The sequence below is a fragment of the Hylobates moloch genome, unplaced genomic scaffold (genome assembly GCF_009828535.3).
Source record: "Hylobates moloch isolate HMO894 unplaced genomic scaffold, HMol_V3 SCAFFOLD_3, whole genome shotgun sequence".
Lineage (NCBI taxonomy): Eukaryota > Metazoa > Chordata > Mammalia > Primates > Hylobatidae > Hylobates > Hylobates moloch.
In genome coordinates, this window is record NW_026652278.1 from 85211325 (window position 1) to 85224974 (window position 13650).

General features: G+C 43.2%; 1 long non-coding RNA gene across 1 annotated transcript; it reads right to left on the reverse strand.

Moving 5' to 3' along the window:
• Nucleotides 1–435: 435 nt before the first annotated feature.
• LOC131383095 (uncharacterized) lies at nucleotides 436–2252 on the reverse strand. Its single transcript, XR_009212852.1, has 2 exons — nucleotides 1699–2252; nucleotides 436–709 (listed from the first exon to the last, which is right to left on the reverse strand). It is a non-coding gene; the product is annotated as an uncharacterized LOC131383095 (long non-coding RNA).
• Nucleotides 2253–13650: the final 11398 nt, after the last annotated feature.

Here is a 13650-nt window from a genome sequence, read left to right on the forward strand (position 1 = left end):
AATTGTTCATTGTTCTGAAAAAAACTTTTGCTAATTTTATAGGAAGCAAATAGCATCTCATTATGTTAATTTGCATGTTTTTGATCTCTAATAAGGTTGAAAACATTCTTTCCTAAGGTCTTTCCAGGAAAGAGTGTGAGTGTGATAAGAAAGCTGAAGCTGCGGCCATGAGCATATCCCCACCTCTCTGGCTTCCATGAGTCTTCTGGCTCCATAAGGCTTCTTTGATTGAGCCCTACCCATGAAGAAAGGTGCCCCTTGCGTCTGTCTTACAATTAGTTGCCTTTTTAATAGCCTGGAAGAGTATGGCTGTGTCTATACAGAAATGAAGATACTGATTCTTTCCATTTCACTTGTCTTTAAAACAAAGAGCAGCCTCCTGGCTGTCCAGGGAGAAGTGGGTAGCAAATCTGAAAAGGTTGCATAGACTCTTACTGATGATACAAGGAACTCACGGTCTAGGACAGACACATATATCACAACAGACCCCGTCCTGCAAAAAGGCCAACCAAGGGGTTGCAGTAGTACAGAGAATAGGGGACCACTTCTGCCTGGGGGGCTGGAACATTCAAGCTGGATTTTGAAGGCGACATTCAAAATGACACTGGAGTTTGATCTCTGGTCCTGAGTCCCAGGCTGGGCCTTGTCTTCCATGGACAGGTCTCACGGCAGCCCCTCTAATGGGATATACAAGCCAGGTTTTCCTGTGCTGAAAGGTGATCAAATCAGACAAATTGTAAATCCACAGCCCTTGTTTTGTTAGCATGTATATTTTTATAGAAAGGAGCACATCTCTGACGAGCTGGCCAGATAATCATCTCTGCTTTTCCTTACTTCTTCGGAGCTGTGAAAGAACGCCCTCGGCAGGGACCTGGTTTTAATCACCTTTGATTAACACAGAAGCTTTTGAAAGCAAAGGTGCTTTCTGTAAACCATAGCATGATCCAGAGGCATTAACATTTCAGACCTTTCCTCAGTATATGAAATGTCTAAAGCAGATTCAAGGTATCAAGCCCATGGAGACAAAATCACTGCGTGGGGAGTTACTTTAATGCCTGTGACTCATTTCTCACAGAAAGTTTTTGGCTTTTTATTATCATTATTTTTTCAATCCTGAAAAATTGCAGGCCATACAAAGCCAGAGCCTTCTGGGTCCAGGGAATGTTTCAGCTTGCCTTTTATTTAGTGCAAAAGGAAGGCTTTTAGCAGAGATTGAGAGAAGCCAGGGGAAACCTTGGGAATGGACCCAGAAATGATTAAGAGGCTGGAAATATCCAGCCTAGAAGAAAAGGCAAAAAGGTTTGTGGGACTTCACTGGAGACCATGGGTAAACTTACTTTGTGCCCTTAAGAAAACTCAGAGTTAAAACATAGTGTTCCCTTACCCAGGGATTCTACCATGGGCTGCATGGTTTGGCTAGGGACATAGGAGGCCTGAGGCATGCGGGCAACAGGTAAGGTCTTTAAAACTAGGACCAATATCCATCCTTTGGCCTGGTTTAAGAGTGTATCTGCTTTAAAGTCTGTATTGCTGAGCTGATACTGGGCTTCTGGGGGTAAGACTCAGGAATAAAGAAAAGAAAAGAACAACAGGGCAAATGCTTGTGATATTTGTTTTCAGAAGCCCTAACTTGGAGCATAAACCTCCAGCCGCAATGAATCTGAGTGAATATTGAGAGAAACAGGCTTATGGGCTCACCTGGATAGGAAAGTCATGGGGAGTTTGCTCTCTCCAGTGTTTCTCAACGTCAGGCAGGACCAGGCATAGGTCCATGGATGAGCTTCCAACTTCCTCTTCTCTCATTTCAGAGGAAGGGGCTCCCCACTGGGAAATGCAGCCATGGCTAAGAGTTCATCTTTGGCTTGATTTCCCAGACCTCCCCAAACCCTGATGCTCCTCAGGTGTGGGGTTCTGTCTGGGGATGCTGGCTTTTTAATTTCCCTGTAGATTGATCAGTTTTGCTGGGCCCAGGGGATTCTGCAGCATCCAGCCCACTCAGGATTGCTCAGGAAAGCCAGTTCACAACTTTTGGTTTGCCACAGAGCAGAGCACTTCCCTTTAAGCCAAAACATAGCTGGGGCTACTCCATGGTGAGGAGTAGGAGAGCAAGATCAAAGACAGGAGTCCACAAGCACCACAGAGGACATGGGGGCCTCTGTGCTTCATCCAGTGTGTGGCCTTGCCAGCATCACATCACATTTGGAAAGAGAGCAAGGGGGAAAGAGGAGGCCCACCCAGGACCCCTCTCTCTGGACAAGGTTCTGAAGGCTGAGATTGGTCTAGAAGTCTCCCTCTATGACATCACGCTCATAGACAATACTTCCTATTCAGTCATATTTCTTGTAAGAAATGAGAACAGACAGCAAAAGGTAGGTGCTGTGTAATAAATCTGATTGTGGAAACTGAAAAATGGAGAGGGGTAGATGGACAGTTTGGGAGGAATTGCTGGGTGGGGGTTCTGGTTTCAGTTTAGAGAGAGATGTGAGAGTGCTCATAGGCTAATGCATTGGAAAGATTCAGTTGAGAGGAAGAGGTTTAGATAAGGAGGGAGAAAGGATAATCATTAAGGTATTGTTTCTGAGAAGATGTAGAGGACGGGTTTTGAAGCTGAATGGGAGGCCTGAGATGGACACAGAGGTTGGAAAGTCTGTCAGGAAGTTAATGAAGTTCCCTCCCAATGGTCTCCCTGTTCTCTACAGAGCAGGAGAAGAGGCCAGCCTTCTGGAGCAAGGGCAGAGGAGTCCAGAGGACTGAGGCACATGGTTTGCATAGTTACAGAGGAAAGGAAAGCCACCATCCTGCCATGGGAAGGGACCTGTGAGCTCCATCTTCTCAGCCAGGTGGCCTGTCAGTATCACCATGGCTCTGGCACCATGAGCAAAAGATGAGGCAATAGCTCTGGGGTCTTTTCTTCACATTATAGAAAAGTGTTTAGCGTGCTGCAGAACACAGGAATCCATGTGTGTGTGGTGCACCATGATATTTCACCACACAGGGGAATAGAGGGACTCCCATGCTGCAGTGCAACCTCTCTCTCTGTCTCGTGTTTTCTGGCCACGTAACTTCCGACCCATTGAGACCCTCTCTAGACACACCCTGTGTCTGCCAAGCTCAGTGCCCCTGTGTCCTTCCAGGTTTGTGCATGGCTTTCACCCTCATACTTGCCCTGGGCTTCCTTCCCAGTCACCCGAGCCAGAGATCAGATCCCAGCACTGCTCTGCCCTGGGTCGTCATGCAGGGAATTGGTTCAGCCTATCAAACACTGGCTAGGTGGTTTTTAAAACTAAAAATTTTGATTAGGAAGCATTTTGAGGATCTATTAAAGGGTTGGGAGCTGGGAAAGGACTGGAGATCAGGGAGAATCTGGGTGGGGAAGTAAGCATCAGGGCCAGCATCAGTCTTTCTGGTGGGGAGCATGGTGTTTTGGGTTGCACTGTGTCTCCAGAAGAGATACGGTGGAATCCTCACCCCCAGCACCTCAGAATGTGACCTTATTCAGAAATAATGTGTTTACAGTGTCAATCAAGTTAAGATGAGGTCGTTGGGTGGGTCCTAATCCAATATAACTGGTGTCCTCATGAAAAGGAGAAATTTGAACACAGAGACAGACAGTTGTAGAGGGAAGACATTGTGAAGGCACAGGGAGGAGACAACCTCTGCAAGTCATGGAGACAGGCTTCAGGAAAACAGCCCTGGCAACATCTTGATCTTGGACTTCCATCCTCCACAACTGTGTAACACAAATTTCTGTGTGTAAGCCACTTAGCCTGGTGTTTGTTACACAGCCCTAGCACACTGATACAGACAGGGGAGGATGGGGGAGCGGGTAGTCAGAGATATAGTAAGTAATAATTGGTAACTTAAAGGTAGGCTTCCTCCTCTGTCACTTCTCAGGGAATATATAGGCAGAGTTTAATCAAATCAGCAGGATTCAATAGTCTTCTTTGTCTTGGACACCATCTGTAGGAGCCTCTTTTCCAGCCTTCTTAGAAATAACCCTTTCTGTGTCCCCAAACATGAGAGTTAAAGCTGGCAGTGCTGTGCTGAGGGTGGGTTGGGAAGAACCGAACCAGAGTGGGGAGGCCTGACCCAGGCAGGCAAGATGCCATGACCTCCAGTCAGACAGGGCTGAGGAGGCCTGCTGTGAGGACAGAGAGTGCATCCCAGGTTCTGTGGGATAGGACCTGAGCAGGGGAGCAAATTCCATGTTTCTGGAAAGTTCCGACGTGATTCAACACTCCAGTGAATTGCCTTGACTGTGAGAAACCAGAGCAGCCCAGTTCTGATGTTTAAACTCCCTTCCAGTGAGACAGGAGGGAAGTGCAACGTCATGATGACCACACAACAAGGGACAGATGATGCATGGAGGTGCAACAATGTCAGGCTCTGGTGTGGATCGTTTCATGTAACCCTTGTCCAAAATCCCTCGAGATAAGATGTTTTCATGTTAAGTTAAAATAGGATCAGGTGACCAAGCAATTGCTCAAGGTCTCTCAGATACTATGCATTGGAGAGGTGATTGGAAGGCAGGTCCCTCTGATTCTCACACTTGTAATTAGCATGCGTGCAGGACAGTGCAGGGCCCAGTCATGGTGGGGGGTGGGGTGGGAAACACCAGGGAGCATGACCCAGAGAAAGGTCTTGGCAGCTGGGATCTGCACCTGATGCCAGGAAGAGGCAGTGAGCACTCTCTCTGCAACAGGTATCACCATAATGATTCATGGGGGATGCATCCACAGAGCTTGCAAGGTTGTGTGTGTGTGTGTGTGCACGCGTGTGTCTGTGTGTATGTGTGTGTATGAGTGTGTGTATCTGTGTGTGTATGTGTGTGTGCATGTGTGCCTGTGTGTGTGTGTCTGTGTATGTGTGCATGTGTGTGTGTGTATGTTTGTGTGTGTGTGTGTGTGTATGTTTGTGTGTGTGTGTGTGTGTGGCGTGAGGTAGGAAGGTACAGGTGAGGCCCTCCACAAGAACACTTTCTAAGGCTGGATGACCACAGATTGGGTGTCTGGTAGAGAAGCACAGTGCCAGATGGAGGAGGGTTGGGATTCAATGCTGAATCCTTGGGCAAATATGGAGCATCCGAGACTCCCTTCCAAGCCAGGCTGACCATGAGGTGGGTGTGATGTGAACCATGACCAGACAAAATAGTGTCGATAATATTGGGCACCTGATAATCTGAGACTGTGACCATGTTAAGGATGTCAAAAAGTCCTTCCTATTTTTAATAAAACATCATTCTGCACAATAATTTCAAGGAAGCTATTTCAGCAGGCTGTGTCTGGAGGTCACCAGGGCAATTTTGATGAATGACAGACAGAAAGCAGAACTCCTCACCTCCTGGAATGTGTCTCCTTCTTTGTGGAGAGAGGTTAGGCTGGAAAGGCTGGGTGACAATTCAGCTGCAGCTAGGCCAGGTGGAACTTCTGTCAAGGGCTCAGTACTGCCCTATAAGAATAGTTGCCCCTGGGCCTGGAAGGACACACCCTTCAAGGACCTGGGGAATGTCTGAGTCCACTGAGTCACCCTCTTCCTGTGCTCTGGGCATGGAGGAAGGTGGGACTGTGGCTGGTGCCAGAGACAGCACCCATGTTCATTATCACACTGTGCAGAGGACCTAAGTTACAGTCCGTGTCGAATCACCCTGACACTGCACACTTTGAGGCATTTTGCAAAGTATTGGATAACCAGTAATTACAGCAAAGCACTGGCTTTTGTCTCAACAGCTCTTTCACCATGAAAAGAACCAGGTACCCAAGGATATTTTTTACCCTGGATAATTTAACAGCTCTAGAAGGCTCCTAATGTAACTAGTTTATTATTCTTGAAGTACGATGAACCTGGTCAGCCCTACTTGTAATGTCTCTCTAGCCTCTACAGGTTCTCATCCACTGGCCCAAAGGCTGGTTCTGCCATTGGGCTGACCTCACAATAGGCTGGCTGGATGCCTATGTCTCAGGTAGCTCCCCACCCTTCCCTGGCTTCCTGAGTGCCCAAGGGTCACTTGCTCACTCACTAATTCAATCACAAATATTCTTGGAGTGGATTCACTGTGCTAAAATGATCAGTTAAGTATTTTGCACCTGAAAACCCCAAAATAGAAAGTGCATTAATTTTTTGATGAAGAAAACTGACTGTCAGCTTTGCCCTTATGAAACTTCTCACCTGGGGCATTACTAACCTCTGGAGGACGGGGATGGTGAGAAGGTTGTCCCAGGGATTTTGTAAGAATAATAAGCAAGAATTAAGTAAGATAATTTGTGGGGAATTTGTAAAGAGTAAACCACTGTACAAATTGAGATTTTCTACCTACTATTGTATTTATTTATTTTTCATAACAAAAAATAATACCATGGAGGGAAAACATGTCCGTTAAGAGTCCCATAAATTGGAGATGGGAGAATCACAGCTGTTTTGAATGGGCAAAGTTGAAATCATAAATGGACTCTCAACAAGATAGAGCAAGCTTGTGAAGATGTAGAATGTCTTGGCTTTCTGCTGGACTCACGTCTGCTTGAAGAAGTGAGATAATTATTCTCTGTTGATTAGAATGGAAAAAGAAATGCCATTTATTTGTAGAAAACCACAATTGTAAGAGAAAATATGAGAGGGGGTCCTTGAGATAAGCAAATGATTCATGCTGGCCTTGAATCGTGTTTTGCCTGCTCCATAGCAACTTTCAGCCGAGAGAATGGGGCCCAGCAGCAGAAGAACTACGTTTACAGACTTCGCAATTTTCCCGCAGTCCTGGCTCCTTCCAGAAACATTCCTTCCAATGCGCCCAGAAAACAAATTGGGCTGGTTTCACCATGACAACTACAAATCTAATCCAACATGAAAAGTTAGAGGCAGGCAATTTGTTATATACAATTCAAGAGTTACCAAAAAATCCTTCGGATTTGGGGGCCTTCCACACCTCTTAGGTAAGTTAAACACATCCTTTTGATTCTAAGGAAAACTTCTTTTAAAATATTTGGGAGCTCTTGGGACATCAAACAGCTCTTAGAGGAGTGCATTTTAATGGTTTACTTGTAAAGGAATCAGTAAAAGAAGTAGAAACATATGGTTCAAATTCCTCTGAATTCTGCAAGGTATTGTTGTAGATGTCTTTTTTTTTCTTTTTTCCTGAGGGTCTCCACACTTCTTTGAGTGCTTATCCTAAAAATACTCCAAATAACCATTACATGTACTGGCACAGCAAGTGAGACATCACATGGTAACATGGGTCTTGCTGAAGTAGCAGACCTGGGTCCTAGCAGACACTGGGTTCATTGAGAAGTGTGGGGAGAAGGAAAGAAACAAGAATGTTTCGGAATCCTGAGTAATTAGGGTGCAGAGGCAGCTCCTCCAGAGCTTCAAGGCTCAACAGCTTACAAACTCCAAGCAGGTAGCTTTAAAGCTTAAGTGGATCCTGAGAATTGAAAATGGAGATTGGGTGGTACAAGCAGCTTGAAAATTGTAGCACTCTTGTTAACTCTGGGGCATTCAAATTCAACTAAAATGACACCCTAACCAAACAAAACAGGACTGTGGACAGCCTCTGCCACCAGCCTCACCCCTACCCCTCCCCACTCCGGTGTAGCTTCTTAGGCTGTGGATTAGCACATGAGCTGGGGAGAGACTTCCCTAAAGGCAAATGAGTAGAAAGATGGGTACTGAATACAAGTCCTGGGCCCTCCTGCATTATATTACATCCCAGTGCACATGCAGGCAGGAGGCTGTGGAATGAGGGTGATGATAGACTTGGGTCAAGGGCATGTGACCTTGGGCTAAGGATACTGTCTCAACATTGTTAGATTTCTCAACTGCGAGGCAGGGGCAAGAATGATCGCATCACTGAGTTGTGAGGATGGCATCTTCAGACTGTTCTACAGTTATGTGCTGCACGATGATGTTTCTGTTAACGACAGAGTAGGTACGACAGTGTATGGTATTTTTGCTGTGCCTTATCTATGTTTAGATGTGCTAATACACAAATTCTGACCCTTGTGTTACAGTTGCCCACATCATTCAGTACAGTCACAGGCTGTATAGGTTGTAGCCTAGGAGCAATAGGTGGTCCCATGTAGCCTAGGTGTGTAGTAGGCTATACCATGTAGGTTTGTGTGAGTACACTCTATGATCACACAATGACAAAACCACCTAAAGATGCATTTCTCATAATCTATGTTTGTTGTTAAGCCATGCCCATAGCTGTTATTGTAACAGTTGATTTTTCCAGTCTTAGACATTAGCTCAGCAAATATGATTGGGTGCTTGCTTTGTGGCCTTCACTGAAGACGCAGTGGGGAGTCAACACGGACATGGCTTCCCTGTCAACTCTGTCCAATGGGAGAGACCACCACCACTGAAGTCACCACACAAGCAGATATAAGACAGCAGCTATGATCAGGACCCCAGTTTGGGTCAAGAGGAGCCTCCCTGAGAAAGTAAATGATGAGTGGGGTTTGACTAGAGAAAGCTTCCCATGCAGAGGGAATGTTATGCAAAAAGCTTCTCTGTGTCTGAGGGCCAGAGTAGCTGTAGCTGAAGCTGTCAGTACAGTGACTTAGGAATTTCCCTCCTGCTTTCTCCTAATATGCATTTGCAGCCTGCACCCTGTGCTAATGGAATTGGTCAGGATAATCAGTTATCCGTGGCCATACAGCTGGGAATTCCGGGAGCAGGCTGGACATTGCTGTCACCTCTTTGAATAGCATCACTAGAATTCTTAACAAAACAAAAACAAAAAAGAAAACAAAACCAACTTTCCACATTCCCTCTACTATTTTGTCTAAAATGTTGGTGAAAGAAGGGAGGTCATATACTTGTTCAGAAAAAATGATCTAGGGAGGTGGGAATAGGTGGACAGGAGCTAGGCAAAGAGAGGGATGGGTAGGTTGGGAGCATGAATATAGGCTGGTGGGGACCGGCCAAGAATGAGAATTGGAAGGTGGCTACAGCTCAGCTCCTCCAGGACAGGAGGGAAGGTCCAGGCAAGAAATGAATATCATTTAGCAAAAAGTTGCTGTATTCCAGGTCTAGAAGGAGATGAAGCCTATCATCACATTCTTGGTGCTGTCTTCCTGGTGCTTTCCAAGTTTTCCATGGAATTACACGAATGGCAAAAAGAGGAAGCTCATGTAGGGTTTCAGGAGCAGAGCAGGTTAGGAAAACACTAAATTTCTTTGAAGCTCCATCCTATAAATCATGTGAGTATGTTTTACTTTGAATTTTTTGACTGCTGAAGGAGATGAACATTCCTGACACATGTATATTCTACAGCCTCAAACACAGCACCATTCCTCCAGCCCAGCCTGCAGTTTGAGAATAAAGTCCGAAAGAATTTATCCTGTGAAATCTCCTGCACTCCCACTGCAGAACAGCTCAACCATCTCACTGTTTTCATGTTCTACAACATTTCAGATCAAGAAGAGTCCAGGTGGACTTACATTTATGAGGCTGTGCAATTTAGACAAGGCCAAAAGGAAAGATCTGTGTGGCCACAAATATCATTTCTTGGAGGGATCTCAGTGGTTTCCTGATTTGAGGACTAGAAGAAGCATGCCACATGTACTACTACTCTGATCCTCCGTGTGCAAAGCAGATTTCTGTCATTATCATGGAGCCCTTCCCTTTGGGACTTAGAGCCCAGGAGTTCTTTTTAAACTGATATGTAACTGATATATATTATAATTATACATATTTTGGAAGTGCATGTGATATTTTGATACAAGCATACAATGTGTAATGATCAAATCAGAGTAATTCACCACCTCAAAAATTTATATTTTCTTTGTGTTGAAAACATTACAATTATTCTAGATACTTTGAAATATACAATAAAATATTGTTAATTATAATTTCCTTACTGTGCTATCAAATACTAGAACTTATTTCTTCTTTCTACTGTTTTTGGCACCTATTAACCAAGTTTTCTTTATTAACTGCCCTCCACCCCCTGCTTTCCTTTCCAGCTTCTGGTAACCAGCAATCTACTCTCTATCTCTATTAGATCCACTTTTTTAGTTCCCACATAGGAGTAAGAATACGCAATATTTGTCTTTCCATGTCTGGCTTATTTCACTCAACATAGTGACCTCCAGTTTTATCCAGAATGTTGCAAATTTCAGAATTTCACTCTTTTTTATGGCTGAATAATATTCCGCTGTGTATATATGCTATGTTTTCTTGGTCCATTCATCTATTGATGGACACTCAGGTTGATTCCATATCTTGGCTATTGTGAATAGTGTTGCAACAAACATGGAAGTACAGACATCTCTTTGATGTATTGTTTTTCTTTCTTTTGGATATATATCTGGCAGTGGGATTGCTACCTTATATGGTAGTTATATTTTTAGTTTTTTGAGGAACCTCCATATGGTTTTCCATAGCAACTATACTAATTTACACTCCCGCCAAAAGTGTATAAACATATCCCTTTCTCTGCATGCCCACCGGCATTTGTTATTTTTTGTCTTTTTGATACTAGCCATTCTAAATCGCTATTATGAGATCTCGTTTTGGTTTTGATTTGCATTTCCACGGTGCTTAGTGATACTGAGCATTTCTCATATGCCTGTTGCTTATTTGTATGTCTTCTTTTGAGAAGTATCTATTCAGATTTTTGCCCATTTTTAAAGTCAGATTATTATTGATTATTATTATTACATTGCTATTGAGTTGTTTGAATTCCTTATATATTCTGGTTATTGATCTCTTGTTGGATGGATAATTTGCCAATATTTTCTCTCATTCCATAGGTTGTCTCTTTACTTTGTTAATGGTTTTCTTTGTTGTGCAGAAGCTTTTTAGCTAAAGTAATCCCATTTGTCTATTTTTGCTTTTGTTGCCTATGCTTTTTAGGTCTAATCCCCAAAATCTTTGCCCAGATCGATGTCCTGTAGCATTTCTTTAATGTTTTCTTCTATTAGTTTCATAGTCTCAGGTCTTACATTTAAGTTTTTAATCCAATTTGAGTTAATTTTTGTATATGGTGAGAGATGGGGATCTAGTTTCATTTTTTTTGGCATATAAATATCCAGTTTTCCCATCACTATTTATTGAAGAGACTGTCCTTACCCCAATGTATGTCCTTGATGACTTTGTCAAAAATGAGTTGGCTGTAAAATCATAGATTTATTTCTAGGTTCTCTATCCCATTCCATTGGTCTATGCATATGTTTTTATGCCAGTATCATGGTGTTTTGGTTTCTACAGCTTTGCAGTGTAACTGAAATCAGGTTGTGTGATGCTGTCAGCTTTGTTCTTTTGCTCAGGATTGCTTAAGCTATTCTAAATCTTTTGTGGTTATGTACACATTTTCAGATTTTTTTTCTATTTCTGTGAAGAATGTCATTGGCATTTTGATAAAGATTGCATTGAATCTGTAAATTGCTTTGGGTAGTCTGGTCATTCTAACAATGTTTATTCTTCCAATCCATGAGTATGGGATATCTTTTCATTTGTCTATGTCCTCTTTAATTTCTTTTATCTGTGTTTTATAGTTTTCCTCATAGAGATATTTCACTTCTTTGATTAAATTGATTTCTAGGCATTTTTTGTAGCTATTGTAAATGAGATTGCTTTCTTTGTTTTTCAGATCAATTGCTATTGGCATATAGAAATGCTACTGATTTTTGTATATTGATCTTGTATCCTGCAATTTTACTAAATTTATTTGTCAGTTGTAAGAGTTTTTTGGTGCAGTCTTTAGTTTTTTCTGAATATAAGATCACATTGTCTGTGAACGAGGCTAATTTCAACACAGTATCCCTAGAATTGGTGTGGAGATCACAACCTACTTGTCATGCTCTTGATGGTCAGTCCCTCTCCACTTTACAGAGGGCTATTGAGGTCTAGGGAGGTGGAATTTACAAAGACTTCTTGTAGCAGAGCCTGGACTGGAGCCTGGTCTCCTAATGTCCAATTTAATTCACTCTGCATTCCATTGAACAACTTCTGGCAAGAATCAGTCTTCCCTCCCTGTGGATCCCCTCTTAAGTGTCTTTAACACAAGTTCTTTGTTTAAAATTCTAATTGGAGTGATTAAAACCTCTCACTCAGCTCTGAAGACATGAAACAACCATAAATTGCCTAATGAACAGAGAGAATTATATTCCATTCACTTGGGAAAGGAGTTTGCCTGGTTTACATCTCTGCTCCACCAGTTACAAGGTGAATGACCTTGGATAAGTTACCTAGCCTCTCTGAACTCAGTGTTCATCATCTGTAAAATGGAAACAATAGCCACCTTGGAGAAATAGCATGTTAAATTAAATGAAATAGTATGTTAAATTAAATGTAATATGTTAAACACATGGAATATAGACAGCCTTTGACTAAGAAAAAGTTCTGGGTTGTTTCATTCATTTTTCAAGAGACAGTGTTTTCCTAGGTCACTGGGGCTTTGGTCTAAAATGCTTACAGATGATACATCACCTGGTAGCATATTCCTGGGCCCTCGCAAACTACAATAAAGGGTCTGGACATGCTGGACATACCAGTATAAGACAAAAGCAGGTGGGCTGTTGCTTTTGTTGTCGTAAGTTGAAACAGGTCAGCAAGGGGAAAATGATATGAGACAAATGCACAAAGAATGTGGGGAACACAGAAAAAGTAAACTTAGAAATCATCATGGGATGTAACACTACCAAAGAGAGAGCCGGGCAGTCACAGTGGGCCCTGATTGTTGACTTCCACCTATGGGAGGTGCAGCCTCTGTGCTATGCAGAACCCTACTGGTCTCCATGCTCAGCTAAGGTGATGAGCCACACAGACAGAGGAACCTCCTCCCGGTCCTTTCAATGTCCAGGTTGAGGGACAGAGCAAGGAGGACAGGAAAGTAACCCAGGGACAAGAAGAAGAGGGCTGGCAGCCATGTGGCCAAGAGCCAAGCCAGGCTAAGACGGCAGATGTGAGCGATGTTTCCAGGTCAGGAGCCACTGCCAGGATGCCAGGCCTCCTCGAGGGCATGGGCGAGGCCTCTTGCGAGCAGGAACACCTCTTTGGAAGCATGCTATTTTATTCTGTCCACATTTTCTTTTCTGGTTTTCAAGAAGTTCTCAGTGAAAAATGCTGGTCAAATCTATGACACAAGCCAAAGATAAGAGTCTGCGTGTAAAGCTAAAGGGATATCACTGTGCCGTGGAGGGTGAGCGGCCGGAGCTGCATCAGGAGACAGATGAAGATGCAGGAGAAGAAAGATTCAGGGAGCAGAGAGGCAACTCCTGGTAAGTCCCCAGCAAGCCGACTCCGTGTTCTAGAATGGGCACTCCTAGCACCACTAGGAGCATGGGGTTCGGGTTTTATAGAGGGGCTGTTTCCTTACAATTTCTCTCCTGTTTTTGCTTCTCACACTCCTCTGGCTGCTTTTTGTCTTTCAATTTACATGAAATTTTATTTTTTCTATTTATAAAATGATAGTTGGCATCATGACTTTGACATTTGGGGAAAAAGCAGGTATAACTCACACCTTACTTTTAAATTCCAGATGGATTAAAATGACTGTTTCTAAAAAAAAAATCTGTATTAGAATAAAATATGTATAGGGTAAAATGTAGACTATTATCTGAGCAGAAATTGCAAATGAAAAGATTGATAAACAAGACTGCAAACAAAAAAGTAAAATGTCTGCAGAGTACATAGAATACAGTATCCATGAAGTTT